The sequence below is a fragment of the Pieris rapae genome, chromosome Z (genome assembly GCF_905147795.1).
Source record: "Pieris rapae chromosome Z, ilPieRapa1.1, whole genome shotgun sequence".
In the NCBI taxonomy this organism is placed as follows: Eukaryota; Metazoa; Arthropoda; class Insecta; order Lepidoptera; family Pieridae; genus Pieris; species Pieris rapae.
In genome coordinates this window covers 4,018,471-4,040,710 of record NC_059534.1, presented here as the reverse complement: position 1 = coordinate 4,040,710, position 22,240 = coordinate 4,018,471, and the positions used below count along the sequence as shown (strand labels likewise).

Below are 22,240 nucleotides of genomic sequence, written 5' to 3'. Positions count from 1 at the left end.
GTTTCTCATGAAATTGAACCCAGACCCTCGAAAACGGATTGTACATAAAACATATTTAATTATTTATAACATAGTAACTATATGGTATTTATAGATAAAACACTCATCAGAAAGTTAAATATACATATTCAGTTCAATATTATTTTTCATATCATACACTTTGAAATAAGACGAACTGAAAGCCAATATGATAAATTCAATGTTTCACATTTTACTTCAAAATATTACGGTCCATCGAAGCAGAACGTAAAACAAAGAATTGTATTGTATTTTTCTAGCCCAAGTAATCGTTATAAAACAGCGTTGTTATTAATAATATTGCTTACTTTAATATCGTATATTTCATTTGTAACTACTAAATTTTCCGTTTATTACATTTTACTATTCCATTCAATATCCATACACTTATATAAAGTTTGGTTTATGACACAATCGATCATGTTTCGATGTGTGAAATAAAATAAACGTTTTCAATAAAACGTCCAGTTTCTATATATTTTAACTGTCTCTTTTGATACACAGCGTTTTCCATTTGACAGAAAGAGACAATAAAGTATTTTAGTTAAAAGAGCGCTATTATTTAGTTTTTAATAATAAGGTGGGTATAGCAGTCCCATTGTTAAAAAGGTTAACGTGTAGCTAAGGATGTCGGCGGTAATTTTTTTAAAATTATTGTTTTAAAAATATCATCACTTACATACATAAAGTTACGACTACATCAGTTGCTAGTAAAAACGCAAGTTTGCGTAAAGTATAAAAGAATAAACTAATGAAATATGATTTGATTTATTTTTCAAACTAATTATCCTTTGCAAGTTTAGTACTGGCATACAAACAACGACATCAAACCGTATTTATTTACAAAACAGTAAAATTTTTATCTTTGAACACGAATGCTTTTACAGCAAAATTCAATAAAGTGGCATTAGAGTAGAGAATGAACACACGACCGACGAAATGCTCTACGGAATATGAACATTTTTCTATTTTACACGAACACATCCGAAAAATCGCGATTTACGTCACTGAAATTTTTGCCTCTTTATTTACAATGAATAAATCCTACGGCCAAAGTGTAACCTAAAATATTCGCACTATGTGTAATTAAATAAATAATAATCGCATAGTTGTATAATTGAAGTCAAGAATAAACATTTTGTGTGTTTGTTTGTTTTATTACGTTTTTTTACCTTCAGGCACCGTGAACACACACGCTGTAAAGCGCGCGAAACGTCGGATGAATTTAAAATTATGTTAAATAAGTTTACAATAATACATAGCTTCAATCCAGTAAAAAAAGAGTTTTCTTTAAATGTGAAAAAGCTATGTTATTAAAAGACAATACAATCTTCGTGCTTCTAAGACAAATCAGTAAACCGGGGTAATATTGAAAAAAATAATTATATACAGAAAATCTCCTTACATGGTTAATAGAAGACAAAATGAGAAGGCGTTAAGTCATAAAATAAATTGGAATGTTCAGTCGATCAGCGGTGGGACGCATTTCCATGGATAATAAATCACTCGACGCTTTTATGTATAAAAAAGAAGGCGACCAAGAAATCCGTTTATTTGTTTCCAAACTAAATTCGAGCGGTATTTTCAATACTTTAGTAAAAATCTTTTGGAATTGAATTTTTATACTTGGTCTCACTGGGGTGAAAGAATGGAGTTTTCTCTCAAAAAATTGCTAACTATTGAACTTTTTAAAGTGCATTCTCCTGTTACATGTACACATTTTTCAAAGGTGCTTACAATGTACGGTATTTTCACGTCGAGTACTTTATTTGAATTCTTTATAAGAACAATTTTAGGAGAATCCTAATTTAAAGAAATATTAACCTTTTAAAATTATAAACGAAAATTCAAAACCGAGTGACTTAGTTACGACGCGATGGGACATATCTCTTCAAAAAGTGACTTTTGCGTGCGCAAACCAAACAAGAAATCACCAACATTGATTAGCTTTTGCACTTAAGGGGATTTTGGCATTTTTTATATTTAATAATCAACTGCTAATGCGATATCTATATATATAATATAATTCTACTATACGTGTGTATGTCTCAGAACTCGTCTTCTACCGCTGTTATATGTTTTAAATTGATTGTGTGATTTTTTTGGTTGCGTTTGTTTGGCACTCTTGATAGTGGGGCTGTCGATAAATAGGTAATTTATCTAAACAGCAAATGAACTGGTGTATATATAAAACCTCAGTGTATATATTTGTATTTAAACTCCCAAACGTCTTTTCGAGAATACTTTTCATTAAAAACCGTCTGTCGGACCCGCTAGTATTTTATAATGTTTAAATATGACTTTTAATTTTCTCTAGATTATTAACAATATCTTCTTATGACGAGTTTTTTAAAATATATAAACTTTAAAACATATTTACTTTCAAATTTCATATAAACAAACAAAACAAAAGAACATCTCAGACGCATCTAATCAACGTGTTTTACTTTAAATTATCATCTAAAAGACTGTAGCTAAAATTCCATCCTTTCGAATACTCATAAAATGGAAACTGTTCTTTAAACTCCGTTAACTTTATTTAAAACGGCAATATTCATCTCACATAATATTACAATAGCATGCGGATGTAAGTCATTTTATTCCCTCGGTATCTGTACGAAGCATACGCAATGCGGGAAAAGTGAAATTTTCCTATTTGCTTTTATACTTACGTTTGACTTAATTTATATGCAAACATCATATTTATAAAAAAAGACCTATAGAGTTTTTAGGAGTGAGCGCGAATCTAAACGCGAATATCTTTATTGTAATTATTTTACCTGAAGTACTTGACTCTCATTTCGTGTGACAAAGTAAACCAATTTAAAGAAAGAGTCTAAGTTCAAGACTACTTTAATTATTCTAAGAAAAGTTGGTTGCAGTTTCAGTTTTCAAAATCGTCTTCTAGATAAATATTTTTTTTGTCTTTCTATACTTCTACTAAAAACTCATCTTAAGGGAGACTAAAACTGATCATATTCTGATATAGTAGGAATAGAAGTAAAAGGCATCGTCATCGTCAATTTTAAAATTTACATATTTTATGGAATGAAAACAAAATGTTTAATTGTCTACCATAAAATTTTCAAAAGCTCTCTAGAGCTTTAGTTTACTTCTCACAAAGCAAGGGTGGTCCGATTACAAACTCTCATTGAAACAAGTTCAAACTTTAAGGTAAAATCGGCTCATTGCAGGTGACAGCGGGTAATCTCATTAATTGTAGTTTTATTTGATTTACTTTTTTTAGCTTTAATTATTTGTCATTTTTAAATAGTACTTGTAGTTTTTAAAATAGTACTGTTACAAATTAAATTATCTTTAGCGGTAGCCTAAAGCTATACTTTGAGAAAACAAGTGGTCTTTGAAATGTAAAGAAATCATTTTTTTACAGCAAATTTGGCACAGCAAGCCAGGTTGGCAGCTTAAAAATAAAAGTTTAAGCTAATAAAATCCCTTTAAAGTTTAAAATATGATTTATTTTTGAAAATACGGAATGGAATTTAATTTCAAACTCTGTTATAAATATTTCTAAAACGCATAATTCTTGAAGCGCAAGCTCATACGAGTAGAAAAATTGCAATGAACGCCGGTCTTTAAAAAAAATAACGTAGGCCCCCAGACTGCTGAAATACTAAAAATTAATTGGATAAAAATAATCGTGTACAAATATGATATCATAATCTACTTGAATATTTTCCGGCAAAATTTTCTACTTTAACAATAATTTAATGTTACAAAAATAAAAAAAAATATTTAAAAACTGTATAAAAAAAACACTGTCGCATTTGCAAAAAACATAAAAGTCGCTAGAAAATATGTACACGATTATTTCCTTGACTTACCTTGAATTCTGTTGATTAACCATCGCCAGCGACCACCTGAAAAATGTTCTTATCTAAAACTTACCTTTCTACTCAACCCCTCTTCACAGGAACTCGATACATAGCGTTAATAATTACAAAGTCATTTTCGCGAACAACCACAGCACTCAGTCTAACAAAAATTTGGCCCCAGGTGACATGCTACGTCATTGAATCTAGGTTTCCAGAGCTTATAGTGGCACTGCTCTGAAAGATTACTAGCGAGGATATGAGGTCCAAACGGACCCGCCAGCCCTTTTATAAGCCGATGGGGTGGAAACGCGCAGGCGTCCGACACCCTGTTGCTTCATAGTGAATCTAATAATAGTGTGTCGGTATCGATAGAATTTTTTTGTTACAGTATTTAAAATTGGTATAGACTTCTATCTAGCATGCAATAACGCCTAACATTGTAGTTAAAGAACTATTTATGTTATAAAATGAGAAAGACCTCGTGATTTGGCGTGGTTACTGTAATAAGACTATTATGAGGCACTTTGCCACGCTTAAAGATTTATACGCAGAAAACGAAAGGAAAAATGTGCTATGAAAATATCTATGGTCTTAAATTAATAAAAGAGCGCAGAAACATTTCATTAAAAAATACACTATTAATAAAATTCGCGATTTTTTATTTAGTTTCTATTATATAAGAATTATTTTTGCTTTAACTGTTTATGTTTTACTTAACGAAAAAATTTGCACACCAACCAGTTTTGTATATAAAACACTAATGTTTTCAGGCCAAATGGCTGAAATACTAAATATTTCTTATAGTTAAATATAGCCTAAGATTACTGACGTTTACATATACAAACATGTATATAAAAGAAGATGTTATCAACAGGTTATGATTCTCAGATATATTTTTTCTATTAGAATAAAAATAGCGATATCAGAACGTACACATCACTAAGCAACCTGAACTCACCCCCGTGCAACCTGTAACTCACCCACCACCCTGTATTCTGCACCCTGACTTATCAAAAAACTTATGTTTATGATGAATTTAATTACAGTACATTAAACACAATTAACATATATTTAACCTTTGTAAGGTGAGCAATTTTAATTTAAGATCGCAAAGTACGTATCCTCAATACAAATTAGCATTTTTGCTATTAATATTCATCAAAAACATATTTAGTACTGAGTAAGAATAATTAAAAATTTATAAAAAAAAATTAAAACGGTTTAAAGTAATTTGTTGAGCGAGTAATGTACCAGGTCTGGGGTCACAGGTACCATCTAACAGACGCCAACTTTACTCTTTAATTAGCGCCTGTGCGCTTGAACCCCACGGCCCAAGAATCTCTACTTCAAAGGGAACAAAATCGGATTTGGTTAAAGGCTCTCTATATTTGAGCCGTCTATTATTTTCCACCTGCTCTGCGGCCGCCCAAGCTTCTTTGCTTGTCCGAGGCAGGTGAGACGGGCATCGTGTCCACACAAGAAAGTTCCAACTATACTTTGACATTAAAAGTTTTTGTTGGGTTTTGCTTTAGGTAATTTGTATTTTTTTAATTTCGATACAACATAAGTTCAACAATTCCTACATAATCTCTATCCTCCTACAAAATGAATTAATTACACTGTTGTAATATGGATTAATTCTAATTAATTTCCTTAAAAAAATTATAATTGCTTATTAAGTTGTGAACACAAAAGTGAATATATAATAGGAAAAATATATAATTACATTCGATAATTACATTGTATATATTATCTTATATTAAATTTCTTACCTACTACTTATCCACACGCTTATGTATCTTTAACGTGATGTTTATATTTCTAACTATGCTGCAACAATTTTTAATCAAGATCACAAAGCCGCTCATTAGCACCAGATATTTAACACAATTACCTACAATTCACTAATTAGATACGAGTTACACAAGTTCAAACCACGGCCCAAGAATACACTATCGCATACTGTAGGCACATAGATCATAGTAGCTACGTATGATTTCGGATGTAAATGAGTAAGGTATTTAGTCAATACGTCTTAAAAAAGCGGACCTTATTAGAATACTGGAATTATACACTGATACATGTAGATGGACCAATACGAACTCCAAGTAACCGATTGTTGTAACTAACTGTTGTAACGAGTGTCGTAGGCCTAGGCTCTCTTTGGGTTGCTACCCCAGCATAGAAGAGTACATGGGTTAGGGGCTGGTGCTCCACTACGCATAAAATATTATTATATTATAAGACTTCTTAATATCAGGGGCTTCTGGTAACTCGTGAATTCCAAACTTAGATAATTATTAATAACCCAATGGCGAAACAACCCTGGAATAATGTCTTGTTTTTAGGTTTCCACAGTTAATTTATAATTCGGTAATCCTAGGTACGTCGTCGGTCATTAGTCTTTAGATGTGATCATTTCCCTAAACGAACAAGAATAAATTGCAATCTATAAAGAAATTCATAATTTCTAATGAAATAGTGTATCGAACATTCCTAAGAACAGAGTGTTTTCTTCTTATTAGAGTCTGTAAATTAAGCTTAACTAACAACTAATTATTATGAATCATTAAAAAATGTTTTGTTTTATTTTTCCTTTCATTTTATTTCAAAGAATGGCTTAGTTGAGTTTTTATTTAGAAATATCTTTGAATAAATAATAAATATCTCAGCGTAGAAAATCAGAAGAGTTTCTCAGAAACTAGAAGTCAAATAAAAAACCAACCTTTGCAGAGAACGTTTATATTTTTTTATTTGATGACTTTTTTGGTATCTTTAGTTTGATTTTTCTCGTGCACTAATTAAATATGACAATTCCTGGCAGGGGATAAAATTTTCCATCCATCTAAAAGTTCGTTAATTCTAGATGTTTTATTTTTTATATATAAATATTTAATCGTCTTATAGACGACGTGATAAATGTATTATACACGAGGAAAACAGCATAAGCATTATATAAAATTAAATTGAACCTCAATTCAACCATAATAACTTCGTCCTGACTATTTGACAAGTGGAGTTTTAATTTGACGTTGGAAATGGCAAGACAGCTGGAAGAGTAAACTATTGAATAGAAAACTTTGTGCCTTTCCGTTAACTCTTGAATGAAAAAGTAGGCTAGCTCTTTAAAATGTAACATATTTACAAGTAAAGGCTTCGCTCGGTTTTCCGTTATTTGAAATATTAACCCAAACTGGAAGCTAGTTATGGAATAATTTATTTATTTCCACATTATTATTATAATCTTAATAGTTACTACTCACATGCACAATAATACGTACACCGATAATTCTAAAATTACAAAACATAAAAAATAAAGATCTACCTAGTTCTCATAACTAATAATAACAAACAACTCTTGTGAACTCAACCAGTGTACAAACAAATAGATCTACCTCGATATAAATAATATTTATTATTTGTATTGCTCGCGATAGTGGGGCTTCGCTAACCAAGTTAGATTGTGCGCGCGGTACATCCAAAAAAAATATTCTCAATATATATTTATAATAGTCATGAAATGTAATAAAGAAATGGATGTATAAGAGGCAAATATCTGTCCGTCACAAAGAAATGTTATTTCTGTAACTAAACTTGATTTATTATTCATATTATATATTTAAATCTACTTTATTGTTTTGCATACTGTGTTAGCTTTTAAATTGTACTTGACGTTTTTGTAAGTAATCATTTTATTCGTATGAATCTCCAACTAACCAATTAATAAAAAAATATACAATTGTGTGATGATAAAAAAATATTTGTTCTAACATCGTTTCTGGTGAAACATTTAATCGAAACTAAACTAGCGTAGAGGAGAGCAATATATTGTTACTAAATCCAGCATGGGCTAATATTAAGTAATAAAAAAGAAAAACCCAATGTGGATTAGTACAGCAAGAGTGGACATTTTTACACAAGACCCCGTTGTAGAATAAAACCCTCATATGAGTACAGTTTGACCTAAAGTAATTGAAGACGAGATTAACGGGTAAAATAATCTGTTACGCATATTTACTTTGATTCGAGAACCAAGCCTTATTAATATTTTTTTCATTATATTATACAGGCTAGGCTAGCCTTATCAATAATACATCGAACGAAAAGAAAACGACGAAGGAAAGTTTCCTACCTATATGGAATCTATTTTAAAATTTTAATGTTATGAGTTTTCAAATGTTGTCTAGACAGCCACTTTAAAAAACTAAATACAATATCGATGGGATTATTTATGAAGTGTCTAATGTCTTTATTCTTCTACTTAATAATTATATATTTCTGTGTAATTTGTTGTGACTTCTTTTTATGAGTTTCTCTTGTTGTATACTTTTGTGGTGTGAAACTGATAAAAATTGTGTGCATAGAGATTAATTATAGGTATATACATAAATGTTTCTATGTAAACATTGTTGAAGTTATATAAAAAAATGAAGACTATAACCGTAATTGAATATTTTAATAGGCAATTCAACGGACGCAGATGAAAACCGGAACCGTTGAGAAGTTTGAAAATGTTTTGACGGCTTTAGAAGATGTGATTTGTTCTTCTTTTAATTGTCTATACTATTTCGGGAAGTCAGAACATGCCTAAAGCGAGAATAATTTTGAAATATATATAGTGTACTTATGTGCATGAAAAATTACACACCGCTTGGCGGCTACGTGTAACAATTGGATTATTACAAAGATCTTATGATCAAAAATCGTTACTTTTTTCAAAGGAAATAATAATATGTTTCAAATAAATAATATGTTCTTTAGCTTTAAGTCCTCTGATGTCCTTTTTCTGTAAGATAATTTAACTAAACTAAGCCACTTATTCAAACTATGACGAATAAACAGCCTAGCTTAGAATTCCACGTAACTGTAATCAAATTATAATTTAATAGAATATTTGTAACAGAATCTAAATTTTAGAAGATAAGTAAGAAAAAAGAACCTATGAACCTAATTTGAAAGTGCGCCTTATTTAAATGGGTTTATGAACTGGTAGGGAAATAGTGTAGTTGGTAACTATTTTTTAAATCGATAATAATAAATTATAATGTCCCCGTACTGTTTGCCGACCCTAAATCTAGAAATATGAAACTGTAACGAGTAATCACATTTTGAATAGAAAACTTATTTATTTGGTTTTGATTTAGCTTCATTTGCACAATATTAAGTAAATACACAAAATTCCTATTCACAACACGGTAAGAAATCTAGGTGGATTCGATTTCCTGCCGAGAACCGATAACAACGTACCTAACGTAATAAAATTGCGTTCAATCGTTTCAATCTCCAGAAATGAAAAACATTTATTTGAAATTGAAAAATGGATTTTGCCTATTTAGATTATTTACTTATCAGTTAATAACCACTGTTATTATTACTAACTTCGTTTACACAAATTCAGCGTTCCTTTCTTACCAAATAATAAACAATATGTGAGCTACACGATTCGGCGAAGAGTGACAATTAGCCTAAAGATTTTGCTGGTTTTAGCCAGCTCATTAAGGATTTCCAGAAATTTAGAAACACCTCCCATCGGTTGGTCTAACATTCTTAGATACGTTGGAAGAACTTTTATGCATTTGCGAAGCAGCCTATACGTAGTAACTGTCGATGGCATTGATAGTAACTAAACATATTCTGGTCGAGGGCACAGTAGTAGTATTAATGCAAACAACTAATCATTTTTCAGAAATCGTCGTCAGAAATTTAGTGATCGAACCTACGACCTGATTGATGAAAATTGCACTTTAAATTCACTAGGTTAAGACTGCTCAATTATTACATTTTGGTAATTAATACCAACGTTAAATGTAATCTTTTCTCAGTGAGAGACCGCAGTTAATAGGGACGTAGCCAGGCTCAAATATCTTAATACTATTACTGCAATCTGAAGCTCAATTTACTAATGAATCTATAGATCCAGGCTGTGATGGTTGCCCTTATTGAATGCATCTTATTAATCATAGCATCACCCTATAGTTTGATTACGAAAAAAATAAAAAATCCGTATATAACAACATTTTATTTACTATTAAATACAATAATATAATGTAATAATAATAATTTATTTAAGGTTTGTTTCACAGGAAAAACTTATATCTAATTGCGCTAGTTACATAAACAAAATTAGTCAGGTTTATCTGACGCTGAACTAGGTGTGAACTTGTATTTCAGCATACAGCGCCTAACCCCTTAAATATATTAGACAAAAACTCTGGCATCAAGTACATGACTTATTGGCAAAACTTATATGTTATAATTTACAATCTATTTAACAAGTAATTAAAATAAAAGTAAGTAAAAGTAAATGTTATGGTGTGGAGTGTTAAAGTGTTCTCCCTGTGAGTAAGGTGAGAGGGTGTGTATGTGAGTGTGTGGGAGAGTGTGTTATATACTATATTACTCAAAAATACTATAATATTAATATATTATACCTGTACATAAATAATACAATAAAACCTTTCAATTTTTTTATATATACAAAATTACAGTTCATTCGAAATAGCTTGGTTTAAGAAAGATACCAACACTTGTGACACAGCACTTTTACGCGCGAATTGTTTGATAAGAAAATTTCAATAGAGCCGCCCTAATGAAAGTTGGTGGTTAAACACCTAAAGCTGTTGGTCTTACGTCTGATTGGGTGTAGTACTGATTCATCGTAGTATGATAATTATAATTTAGAGAGTGAACTTAACTATTTTTCTGTGTCACACTTGAGTACCATACTTCCTGCGTATTTGGAAAGTCTCAATACAGATAAACCGCCTTGGACGAGTTAGCTGGAGAACAAGTGGTGTAAATTGTTTGATATTTTTTATTCAAAAACCAAATATTCGTGTGGATGAAATAAATATTTATTAACTTGTGTGCCACATCAGAAGGAAACTTATTAATTGGATGTTATGAGCACCTAACAGATTATATCATAGATTAGAAATAATTGACTAAAGTTTGAAATAATAACTTTAGTCTAATTGGTACCTTAACTCCATTTAAGCAGCTTTTCTAGGACTCCCGATAGTGCCTCGTACATGTCGTTGCACGATTGACTTTACCGCATTATGAAATGACCAACTGAAACTGGTTATAATATAGTTTCATTAATTAGAAATATCCATATACCCAATCCAGCAAGACATTTCCAGAAGCATTATATATAGTATACTGAAGAGATGAATGAATTTTTTGTATTGTATTTATTAGATTAATTAAATATCTTGACATATTTTTGTTTATTAGAAGGTGTATTATTCTTATATAATTCGAAACGAATAATTCTATGTAACACGGCTTAATTAGGATAATAATACGCTAATTAAATATAATTGCTTGTTAGTGTCACTCTAGCTAGGAAATCTTAATATATATATTTCTTGTGTGCGTGTGTATGTGACTGAACTCCTCCTAAACGACTGGACCGATTTTGACGAAATTTTTTGTGTGTGTTCAAGGGGATCTGGGAATGGTTTAGATTCACAATTTTGTCCGCTGGACAATGTTTTTTTAATTAATTTTCAATTTATTAGTTGTTGTTGATTTTGGAATGTTTTACATTGGATCCGACAGACGGCGCTACCATCGCAGTGTCAAATTTTAAATAATATTCGAATTTTAATTTTAGTCTGTCCCGAAATTTAAAAAAAGTTTTGTTATCATTGTGTTATATCGTGTGTGACCATGTGCTGGATCGTTAGATATTGTCATAACATTTGAATTATAATTTTCATCAAAATGGCTTATTAAAAATTGAAATTTTGAAATTAAAGACGTGTAGACAGGACAACGTCTGTCGGATCTGCTAGTTATATTATATATAAACGATATAAACTAAAATATTAGTAAAAAAACTTATTTAGTTACATAGTAAACGATCGAAATGTACCACTTTCTTGCAAAGAAATTATTTATTATTGTTAATATTATAAGAGTTTAAATGGTGAGACTCGGTACTATATTTACAGGAATTTATAAGTAATTGACACAATAGATTCATAAAAATTAATACACGGGTTTGCAGTTATATTTATAATAAATCTATCTAATTTGTTGTTATTTTTCAAAGATTTGATTATTTATACTAAAATAAATAACTTTGAAATGTGTCACACTATACCGCTACTATACTACAGCTTTTGCTTTACAGTAATATATAGAAACACATATATATTGTATAGTATTCCTTCTTTCTTAGAACAATGTATTAACTGCTGTCTAACAGATTGTCATGCGAAAGAAACACATTCTTTTCCCGAATTCCTCTCTAGATAAGTTTTAGATCGCTTCTGCACGATTTCACACTGATTACACCCTACAAAATGAATTCCGTCGAAGGAAGGGCTACAAGTCATTTGTACTATACTTGGTTATTCGCTTTTTTTCTATAGAGATTAAGTGAAAATCGTTATTTCTCCTAGTTTTTATCTGTATAACCCCAAACTTCTAAAAATAGAATTCATTGGAATTATCGGAATACCCTTATTTATTTGATACCTCTGTAACGTTACTAAGGTAACAAAAGCAGGCTTCTTAATACGAAATCTTTAATGTGAACGACAATAGAATTTTCTACAATAAATGGTACTTGCTTCATTAAGGTTGTATTCAGTAAATAAAATATTAAATTAATTTTTTACTAACAGTGGCGTTATAATGGTGTAGTATTTACCTTAATTATTCTCACCTTTTATAAATAAAATATGACTATATATTATTATATGAATATCTGTGACAGGAATTATTAGGCTATTTTGTTGAATGACCTTTATTCAAATTTGTGGCTATACCTAGATGAGTGGCAGGAGGTCCCTGATAAAATGCTCAGGTGTACGGGTGGAATTTCTATTTATGATACTCGACTAAAGGTATTAATCCGTATTACCTCCTGTGATTATAGCCTATTTACAAATTTATTTCAAATTGTTGCAATGGTATCATATAATGAAAGACGGATCAATTTATTTAAAACATATTAAGACTAATTTACTGTTAACACACTATAATACAATTTTGACGTACAAGCGATAAACAGATTATTGTATCTAATTACACACATAATGGTATACAGCGACGGTTGACAAAAATAAATCAGTATATGATAATCAAATTTCTCCTACGGCGAAGGAATACGAAAATCTACTTGCTTATACCCGGATTGGTTATTACAATTATTATAACGAATTATTAATTATTATATTGTCGACGGCTATGGGAATTAATGTAAAATAACCATCCTGCATCCAAAGTAAAATAAAATGATAAATGAAATAAACTTTATTTCCATAAATAACAAATTAATCCTTGTAAAATTAATTAAATAGATTGAAATCCTAACCTATATTTAAATTTAGTATCGAACTAAGTCGGAATATCCCAACGGCAGAGTACCCTCAATGCCGGCAGAAATTCGTCGAGGCTATATGTCCATGCTATGCGGGGAAAGCAACAGTTTAGGGGTAGGATTTAAAATAGCTGCTTGGAAATTGTACTCCATGGCCCCAGTCTCTACTCCAATAGGAAACAAATAAAAGTTGAAGAAAATTCATTTATATTGCCGTTTGTTTGCCTACTGCGGCTGCGCTGGCTTTTGAACTTGTCCCAGATACGTGAGAATGGGCCAACTTGCCCAGAATGGAACATACTATTATCAACATCCACGTGGTCATAGACGTCCAGTCATCCTGTTGCAGACCTTTGGCCTCCGTGGCGGACTACAAGATCGTACTCTTAGTTGAAAACAGTAAAGTCTCTATGGAACCGATATTAAATACGTCCTGACAAAAATATTAGTATGAGAAAATCATGTACCTAATAAAACCATTTTTTTTATAAAAACAGTCGGCTAATAATTCTACGACACGTTTAAATAAAAGATACACTTGTATGAAGTGATAGGTACTTGAATTGAATTATTATGAATAAGAGATGCAAGAAACACCCCCGGTACCGGGGAGCACAGTTATCTTGTAAACAGTTGGTCACAATCAATGTTTATCATAAGTTGATAATTGTTTATGTTTTTTAACATCTAAATACAATGAAAACAAATTCTTACCATTAACTGATTATGTGCGACCTCAAAATAGATAAATATGTAAAAAGTCATACTATTTAGTTAACGATTACCTAGTTGATAAAAGGGCCTGGGTCTAGTGCTAGACAGGCTACTTAGAATTAATTTGCGATATTTGTTTTAAAATAAGTGTGTTGCCATAATCAATTAGTTTTTTACGCTGGCTTTTTCTCTCGGCCTACACCCTCTGTGTTCTTTGTTGATGAGTAGGGATGTCTGGGATGAAAACGAAATGTGCCGGGCAGTTCAGTCGAGAGACGCACTGCTCGATTCCTACTGTGTCTTAGAGAGGGCTTAAATAATCGAGTGTGCAAACGGACAACAAACAGCCAGGAACAGGGAATCTATTACAAGTACATAGAATTTTCAACCTTATTCACATGCACAGGTTGATTATGTCGCCGAGACTGATTTCGAATGGAATAAGAGCCATTGTGCTATGCACTGCATCGTAAAAAATATTATAGCGTGTCTCGATTGATACCACTTGAATTTTACATTTCTGTCTAATTATGTAATATCGCTATAATTAATTAATATAATATTTAAAAACCTTCATGATCTAGAATATATAATTTATGTATTATACCTTATGTATAAGGTATAATACAATTATATTATATATACTAAAAAATAATAATTATATGTACATTTATTATAGATAAATACGTCCTCAGATTCATGTATTTCTTAATCTATTTTTAAAACCGTGCCTTAAAACTTTAGAGTTGTCGCCATATAAAATGCCTTATGTACTAAAAGCATTCAATTTTGTGGTCCATATATCTATACTATTTCAAAAACTTTATTTTAATTTGATTACTGAGATTACGAAAAAAAAACACTTGCAATTCAACTATTTACATTAAACATCAGGTGCATAAAAGTGTCCGCAACAGAATGTATTATTTTGGTTAGCGCAACTCACCCTCAATAATTCTGTTCAATCGTGGGCACACTCCCCTACGGCATTATAATCGCAATATTTAATACTTTACTCCGCAATAAAAACACCCAATGCAGCTGTGTTACATTATCCATGCTTGTTACAAACTATTATTATTTATTCATTTTAATTTTGTCCGTAAAACAAATAAAATAAAAATATAATCGAATGAAATAATTAAGTAAAAAATACAAAGTATTCAGTTAAGCTATAAATACGTCTCAAGTAAGATATTGATAAGAGTCAATTGAGAGTAATGGTTACCCGTAAGGGTCTAACTATTTGGATTGAATAGGAATGAAAAATGACACCCTAAGCGCTACTTACGTATTCTTTAAGGGGATATTTATCGATCATAAGCAATTTCACACAGTATAAATTCAATAAATATCATTTGATATGCGTATTTAAATAAAGTTCTATATATAATAATATTGGACTAGGGTAATTGAGCGTTACACTTAAAATATGCCGCCATAGTCATATCAGCAACCGGTATCAAAGCAATATGATACTGATGTTATAATTTATCAAACAGTACCACACAGTTACTAGACAGACAAATTGGGTGGCGCAAGTAAAAACTTTGGCTTATATATTAACAGCTCCAAAAAAAAGTATCACTGAAATGAAGTATGAATTAAAGCAACGACCGATCAGTCTTTGTAAACGAAACGTTCATTGTAGATGTCTTAAACTATATACGAGTACGATACATTCCACACTCAGGGGAGCAAATATACTACTTATACTATAATAATTAGTTAATTTAGATGAAACTACCAAGAAAATAAAGTGAGCATAGATGAAGTTTTGAACATTACTATAAGTTCTGAAATCCGACCTTGAGTTTTTAGTCAGCCATTGATTCAAGAGTCATAGACAAATGCTTACTTCCATGTCTAACATATGGATGACAGTATGCCGAAGGGCTGAGAGCGTTCTATTCTTTGGTTGCAAGTTAAAAACAGACTGAATAACAGCAAAATAAATTAACACGAAGCCTAACACAAGAAAATTAAATTGGAAATTTCGTGATTTAACTTAGAATGGCCTAGTGAATAGAAAAAAAGAAGGGACCACCACGAGAAACCTGGGAAGATAAAATAAAAGTGATAGAGAGGATATGGGGGAGAATCAAAAATAGAAGCAGAGACAGAACAAGTAGATGCATCTGCAGGAGCCCTTCACCCCTTCAGAGTTCGTGTATTATACTAGTATATAATAATAACGTAACTTAAATTTTACATATTTTAAGGTATATTTGATTAAGGACACGTATTATTAGATGTATATTTTCCTTAACTTCTAGAGGTGACGTTTTGAAGATGTTCTGCATCGGCTCTTGGTTGTTAGCCTTCTTAGAGTCTCCAATTCATCTGACAACCAAGATATGGATATTCTTCAGTCTTTTAGTTTACGAAAAACATCTAGCGCCCGGCTAACTTTTTAAAGAAATTACCAATACCCTTTCCAATTTTTTGGATTCCTGCCTTAATGGCTTTATACATTCGCTTAAAGAATGCTTTTACTTTGTTCCAAGCTTCCACGATTTTGTGCCTATTGTCAGTAATAAGTTTAGAGATTATTATCGTAAGGGCACTTTTAGCTGGCTTTTTTCTCAAGTATCTCTCCTGATCCTGAGATACTCTGCTGCCTTTGTTGGGGTTGTTAGAAATAATTACGAGCGCAAATAATAATACAAAATATACTTTGAGCGACATAATTGTACTATAATAATAATATATAGCCGGACCTGATAAATACATCAGTCGTCTTTTTCACACTTTATCTTATTTCATATGTATCATCCAACTTCGTTGCAAGACAACTTCTTAAACTATAGAATTACATAAAATAAAATTCAACATCAACACTTTTTCCACTTAATAAAATGTAATGGAATCTGCATTTCATTTAATTTTCACAACCACTGTAATAAGATATTTCACCATACGTACAACAAAGACTGCCATTATTAAGTACTAGAGCGGTTATATAAAAGTCACCATACAGACAATTTATTATCAAAACATGCATGTTTTGGTTCACACATTATACTACATATTATTGTTAAGTAATTTTACAATTCTACATTCCTACTCGTCTCAATTTTGCTAAATTATTAATGCACTTCTAGCAGTTTACCCATAGTATGTAGTTCTCCATACTAGGGATGCCTGGAAGGGATTGCATTTTGTTCCCATAATCTTATGTTACCTGCTTTTATATGTATTATTAATAAATGAAAACCGAATATTTGTAATGTCAGTATGCTAAATCAAAAAAAGAAAGAATTTAATTCTGTATAAGATTTTATTAACTACAAACATATCTATTCTATTTTCATATATATCATAATCATTCAATTAAACGTGGATACCCCTTTGATGCAATAGTAAATTTTATTTTTAATATTGTCATAGCAATTCTACCGTGAAATCATTCATACAGCTAAAATTAAAATTTACACGTATTTTTATCCGTATAATTTATTAATAACACACTTTTCATTATAGTTTTGAACGGAGCTTAGTGTGACATGTCGTTTTAAAGGCTCCTGCCATGAAGCGGCCACGCGGGAAATCATTGTGTATGTCCAACACACAAAGCCAACATAGGTACATGCTCTTACGTTGTCATCTGGTAGGTAATTCTAAACTTTAAACCGGCTATTTTAGGTATAGTTGATAATGTTGGCTATATTTTTATATAATAATTCCGGGGCAGTCCTGTCTAAAATAAAATCAGGATGTGAGAAATCATTTTTGTTTAAAACCGTATGGTTTATACCTGGAACAAAATGTTTAAGTTTATTTATATCGTTCCTAGTTGACATCGTATCAGCGGTGGATGTAAAAATATATAATGGTACTGATACATCCTGTAGTGGATATTTAGGTGGGGAGGCCAAGCCATACGCCCTGATATTATTTTCGATTCCATAATCAAACATTTCAAAACGCTTAGTTTGCATCATTTGAAAATAATGTATAAGCGTCTTCTTGGAACCTCCTGATGCTGAATTGATTAATAGTTCGTCCATCTTCGACATCCCAGACATGCCATATTTTAAACAAAGTAGAGAATTTGACAATAATACTTTTCTTTTATTGCAATATTTTTGTGTAATGCTTTTCAATAAATCATCTTCTTTCAATAGTTCTTGGTTTCTCCCAATGAGCGTTGTTGAATTATGATTCTGGTAATTAACGTCTGACATATCTTTTAGTGGTCCCTTAATATCATTCATGAATATTAAAGGTGCTAAGAGGACTGCATTTTTTATCATATTATTATATTGGGGTAATAAAGAAAGTAAAACTAGTAAAGCAGTACCGCTAAGCGAGTAACCCAGAAATACAATATCAGCATGTTCCGATTTGATATCATACAAATATTCAAAAATAGCACGGAGATCATACACTCCGATTTCATGAAATGTAAAATCCCAAAATTCTGCTGAATTGACACTTCTAGATGTGTGTTCTTTAGAGAATTGATTTCCTCTGGAATTAGCTAACCAAACTTCCAAACCAGATTCCAAAAGTATGAATGGTAGCGAGTATTGAGGACCAAGAAGGAGCCAATCCATAGAACAACCAAATAAACCATGATGCAATAAAACTATTCTTCTTTTCATTCCAAAGGAATCCGGGACCCTTGATGTGAGCTTATGTATTTTTAAAATATATCCATCAGCAGTCAACACTTTATAAGTTTCTATCTGGTATCCATAAGATGCCATAGATGATCGAAAAGCCATTGCAATATCACCGTCCAATTTATTGCTAACTTTTCCTTGTTCAGTCACATTATCTTTGAATACTGTTTTGAAAAAGTTAGAAATGGCTGATTTTACTTTACGCCCCTCTACTTTGATTGGATATAGTGTTTCATTGACAATTTTTTTAATTTTCCTCAGTGTACTTTTCACATTTGTGCAAAAAAATGTTGTAAAGTTTTCGATTGATTTAAAGGCTGCGTTATTCGTGAAATTAATACATATTAGTATTAAGAAAATATATAAAGTTTTGACGTTCATGACTAAAGCAATGTAACAATGAAAACTGATAACACAAGATCAAGTTTATATATCGATATGTAATAACAATTTTTATTAAACAAACTTTGTTCTTGAGCGTAATGTATAACAGTATTAGATCACACGTTTTAAATATTTTACGAAAATAATCGTTGACCCCTCTATACGAGGCTCAAGTATTGCTGGTACTTATTAGCACACAATGATAAAAATATCCAAAATACGTGTGCGGCGAAGTCACTAATCAAATTGATGCTGAGGAACCAGATTTATATAACCATACAGGCAATATCTTTTGATAAATCATACTATGCCAAAAAAATATTTATTATCACAACGACTACTACTAATAAAACTGCATTAACTAAAGATACTGTCGTTCCGAATACCAAAATATTACACACAGAAAAATTATAAAACTTATCTTATTACACAAATAAGATAAAATAATGTAAATCAAACACTCAAAATGGTCTAATTAATATAAATAATGCAATATAAAATTTACACAAATTCTTTCGTACAAGTTTTGAATAAGATTTTGTCTTCCTACATATTGGAGTCCCCAGTTGGCTTTAATCACTATAAATCTAGCTGTTGTCGAGAAATTGAACTAAAAATAAAAATAATAATCCAGTTACAGCTATATGGGTTAGGCTCAGATTGCATCTTATTCTTTGAACATCTTCTTTCAAAGGCAAGTTGATTATCAGACTTTACATATATAGTCGATTTCTGGCTCTAAGATTTAAAAATCGAATATAATTATTGCTAAGTCTTACTCGTTCCCTCACTATGTTTACCTTTAATGTATAAAGTGTTGACGCTCATAGAAATCCATTAATGCATAGAGCATGCAAGTCGTGGTCTCAGAGCTGAGAGTCGCAGTTGATTATATAAATAAACATAGAATATAATTTTAATGCGTCCGTGTTATAAAAATAAAATGCTTCAAATGGTGGAAAATTGAATGACATTCTTATATTAGCATCAAAATACGGTACGAACCTATTTCGTTAAATTAAAAAGTTTCCGGATAAACAATGTGGCTTGGTTAATGTGCCCAGACTGGAATAAAGACGAATTTGTATTGCAAATTGCCTTGGATTTTATTTGTTGTTTTTATTTCTAAGCAGTCTACGGCGGGTCAGCTTTTTCATAATTTCAATTAGATCTGAACAAATATTTTTTTCATATTACAAAATTTCATACACACATACTTTGATGATGTTTTAATTGATTAAAAAAAGGGTCTCATTTTAATAATATATTTCAGTTATTACATTTTACGGTTACTTTATTATTATATTATTACAATTATATTTATCAATGTTATAAATGAATAAATATATTGATTAAAATATTAAAACTATTTTGCTGGATTATGTCGACACAATTTTATATCGTAGATCGTATATTTGCAATTACTGCCTATTTTGAACCAATTTCAAGCATTCTTCTATCATTAAAATACTCCCTAAGTAACACACAGATTATCTTTTTTATATTTTTTAAAAAGGAGTTAATAAAACAATCCACATAAGTTTAACAAGTAATCCAATAGTACTGTAATAACTAAAGTATTAAACTATCACTTTTCATCACCGTATAAACTCAACTTGACAAAAAGAGACGAAAGTTAGTTAAAAGAAGTGCAATTATCATATTTTTGTTTTTATGAATAAGTAGTTAAACGTCCAGACAGAGCTCTAGTATGTTAATTAGATAATGTCGAAGGTAAAACTTTCGTTCGGTGTATATACTAAAAATTGAAATATGGATTTGAGTATGTAATATTTTGCATGTATCAATCAAAGTTTTATGTGTAATTGCGAAACTCGCGTCGTACATTCGTATTATAAAATATTTCGTGTAGTATTGCATTTCGTCAAGAAACATTGCAACAACAAAGTTCAAAAGAACTTTACGTAAAAGTGACTTTCAAGATACGTCAATTTGTTAAAAATCGTCGTCGGAAATTCGAATTTTCACATCCGCTTAGAACTTATAATTGATATATGAACTCGAACATCACACATTCGAAAATATGACTAGTATTTTGCTAAGAAACATATTTGTGCCACCAATATGCATCACATAAACTTTTAGTTGCTTAGGCAGAAGTGTAGTACCTGGTGGAACTGACATTTCGATAATCTCATAATCAATATTAGTAAGCAATGCAAACACCAATTGAAAGTAAATAGTAGTAATAGCTCTTTCGTAATAAAACTGTATCTGTTTATATTGTATGGGAAGTGTACATTAAAAATATAATAACAGCACACCGTACTTCACAGTTCAGATTAGTACCTGCAGCTGAATTTTATCATCGAACTTTAAGGCATAATAGGAAATAGGTACTTGACGTCCGTCGTTCCACGAGTAATGTGTTTAACGCAGTTTTTAAAGGACCATACCAATTCTTAAAAGGCTGGCAGCGCGCTTGCGAGCCATAGGCAGCGGTATTACTTGGCATCAGGTGAGCCTCGTGCCTGTTTAATATAAAATTATTCGAATGATATTTAAAAAATATCTGACGTACTCGGTGTTGCGGATGCAGTCCCTTTCAATAGACATCTTTAAGATATATGTATTATGGTGATAGGAAACAAAAAATAAAACTATTCTATTCTCAAAAGTTAGAAGACAAGATGTTTCCTCAGGATTCCAAGTGTCTCACACACTTAACCAACTCATACTACAAACGAAACATTGGTTAGTTTATGAATGACAGAAAATACCTAATACATTTTTGTTTTGTAAAATCATACTAAACTTCTAATATACAACATGAGCGCATAATAACAATATATTTTTCCTGACAGGAATGCACAAAGGATCGTAAATATACTTCAGTTCAGTTCAACAGTTCTTAGCTTACATTAGCAGCCTCTGATTTATTCCGTCCATTTTTATCATTAAATTACTTGATAACGTCAGCTTTGAGATCGGATTTATCCTAAGAGCTTTGATAGGAAATTATCCGGCAAGTTTTCCTGAAACATACGCATCTAAAACTTTTCTCATCTTTCGAGATTACTAATAAAAATGTAGACGTTACCTATATTAATCTGATCTTCAATTAAAGTTGGGTTATGGTTAAATAGTTCAGTTTGCCTAATGCCGAAACGTCTTTAAACGTTTTTAAAAACTGTTGCCTAAAATTCTACTTAAAAAAATCTATGAAGTATATTAACTATATAAACTATAATAAGATGTGACTATATGATATGGGAATTTAAATAAATAATATTAATAGCATATTCAAATAATAAACTATGAATCATTTTTAATTATTTATTTTAAATAAATAGCACTTACAAAAA

General features: G+C 30.8%; 1 protein-coding gene across 1 annotated transcript in view; it reads right to left on the bottom strand.

Moving 5' to 3' along the window:
* Positions 1-4,088, bottom strand: part of LOC111000083 (discoidin domain-containing receptor 2-like) — a 123,003-nt gene extending 118,915 nt beyond the window's left edge. The window contains exon 1 of the mRNA XM_022269425.2: positions 3,925-4,088. The gene's annotated coding sequence lies outside the window, so the exon portion shown is untranslated. The remainder of the gene's footprint in view (positions 1-3,924) is intronic.
* Between the last annotated feature and the right edge of the window lie 18,152 nt (positions 4,089-22,240).